The sequence below is a fragment of the Oryctolagus cuniculus genome, chromosome X (assembly GCF_051225735.1).
Source record: "Oryctolagus cuniculus isolate XC-2025 breed Fujian yellow rabbit chromosome X, ASM5122573v1, whole genome shotgun sequence".
In the NCBI taxonomy this organism is placed as follows: domain Eukaryota; kingdom Metazoa; phylum Chordata; class Mammalia; order Lagomorpha; family Leporidae; genus Oryctolagus; species Oryctolagus cuniculus.
In genome coordinates, this window is record NC_142888.1 from 94000343 (window position 1) to 94002924 (window position 2582).

General features: G+C 40.0%; 1 pseudogene across 1 annotated transcript; it reads left to right on the forward strand.

Moving 5' to 3' along the window:
* The first annotated feature begins 1390 nt into the window (after positions 1–1390).
* LOC100346663 (large ribosomal subunit protein eL32 pseudogene) lies at positions 1391–1901 on the forward strand (annotated as a pseudogene). The gene has a single exon (XR_016228083.1). The product of XR_016228083.1 is annotated as a large ribosomal subunit protein eL32 pseudogene (transcript).
* Positions 1902–2582: the final 681 nt, after the last annotated feature.

The window sequence follows — 2582 nt, forward strand, 5'->3', positions numbered from 1 at the left end:
TCATAGTTTTATTTTCTACTTTATTCTAATGCCTGGAACTACCTTCCATATAATAGGTGCCCAACACATATTTGTTAAATATTGAATGAAAAATGTTTCTTGAGATCTGAAGGTATACTATTTTTGTAACTGTCTCTGTCTCACTGTAATGTATATTAGATATTCCATAAATGTATGTTGAATTAAGCTGAATAATTCTACTAACTAACCTATATATATATACACACACACACACACCAACTGATCTATAGATTCTTCCAACCATGCTGACATTGTAAATTGGGGAATAAAGATCAACAGAATTCTTGTGGCACATATAACCTAAGTAGAGTCCATGTATACTTATTTACATCTCAAATAATTTTATTTATTTGTAAAAATTTATTTACTGATTGTTTTTTGTTTGAGAGGAGAGAGAGAGAGAGAAAGAGAGAGAGAGAGAGAACCACAGAACCACACACACACAGATTACCATTCACTTTGGGAGCATTTGTGGGCATTGATTCACTCCCCAAATGCCCACAAAAACTATGGCAGGATCAAGCCCGAGCTAGGAGCTGGGAACCCAATCTAAGTCTCTCACATGGGTGGCAAGGACCAAAGGTACACATTAGTAGAAAGCTGCAACTGGGTTTAGAACTAGGACTTGAGCCTAGAAACTTTAATATTGGATGTAAATGTTCCAAGTGGTGCCTTAATCACTGGGCCAAATGCATGCCCCATAGACTTTGGATAATTTTACAGTGAATGATTGGAAATGAAAAAAATATTCAAGTGTATGATGTTTATTGTTACTTGTTTGGATGTTTGTAACAAAATTGAAATACCAGAATCACTTGTCAACATTAATAAAATGATAATACAGTAAACTTCTGGACCAAGAATAAATAGGAAATGATGAGAAATCAATACCATCAGGACCTTTCATATTTATAATATATATGAGCAACATGCCAAAATCTACTTGCAAAGCTCCAGTCAGTATAATTCTAACAGATATCTCCATGGTCATAGAATTGGCCATAAGGAGATACTATTGTAAATGCTTAGTGTCTACATAGAAGATAAAGATTTTTTAAGAAATGACTGTTTAGAAAATAGAATACTATTAAGCCTTTACAAACATAAAATCTGCCATTTCTGAATGAACTTGCTGGGCATGATGTTAAGTGAAATAAGTCAGGCACAGAAAGACAAATACTACATTATCTCATTTACATGTGGAAGCTGAAGAAGCTTATTGAAGTAGAGAGTAGAATGTTGATTTCCAATGGCTGGATTGTGGTGATGTTGGTCAAAGGTCAGAAAATTTCCTTTAGACAGGAAGAATATTTTCAATAGATCTATTTTACAATATGGTGACTCTAATTAATAATAAAATATACTGCCCTTCTCTTCCTCGGCGCTGCCTCTGGAGGTGGCTGCCTTCTCCTCGGCGCCATGGCCGCCCTCAGACCCCTGGTGAAGCCCAAGATCGTCAAAAAGAGGACCAAGAAGTTCATCCGCCACCAGTCGGACCGCTATGTCAAGATTAAGCGTAACTGGCGGAAACCCAGAGGTATTGACAACAGGGTGCGGAGAAGATTCAAGGGCCAGATCTTGATGCCCAACATTGGCTACGGGAGCAACAAGAAGACCAAGCACATGCTGCCCAGCGGCTTCCGGAAGTTCCTGGTCCACAACGTCAAGGAGCTGGAGGTGCTGCTGATGTGCGACAAATCCTACTGTGCAGAGATTGCTCACAACGTCTCCTCCAAGAACCGCAAAGCCATTGTGGAGAGAGCGGCCCAGGTGGCCATCAGGGTCACCAACCCCAACGCCAGGCTGCGCAGTGAAGAAAATGAGTAGGCGGCTCGGGTGCGCATTTTATTTGTGTTTAAATAAAACCTTGAAAACCGGAAAAAAAATAATAAAATATACTTTGAAATTGCTATGAGAATAGATAACTGTTCTAACTATAAAAATTGCTAAGTATGTAAGGCAACTTATGCGTTAAATAGCTTGATTTAACTGTTCTACAACGTATGTATATGTATCAAAACATCATGCTGGATACTAAAAATATGTACAACTTTTACATGTCTTTTTTTTTAAAGATTTATTTATTTATTTGAAAGGCATAGTTACAGAGGCAGAGAGAGAAAGAGAGAGAGAGAGAGAGAGAGAGAGAGAGAGAGAGAGAGAGAGAGAAGGTCTTCCATCCACTGGTTCACTCCCTAATTGGCTACAACGGCCGGAGCTGCACTGATCTGAAGCCAGGAGCCAGGATCTTCTTCTGGGTCTCCCACGTGGGTGCAGGGGTACAAGGACTTGGGCCATCTTCTACTGCTTTCTAGGCCATAGCAGAGAGCTGGATTGGAAAGGGAGCAGTCGGGACTTGAATCGGCACCTATATGGGATGCCGGCACTGCAGGCAGTGGCTTTACCCACTACATCACAGCACTGGCCCCCCATGTCTATTAAAATACGTATAAATAAAACTTTTAAAAAATGACTTTTCAGGGCTGACATTGTGGCACAGCAGATTAAGCTGCCACCATGCCAGCATCCCATATGAGTGCCAGTTCAAGTCCTGGCTACTC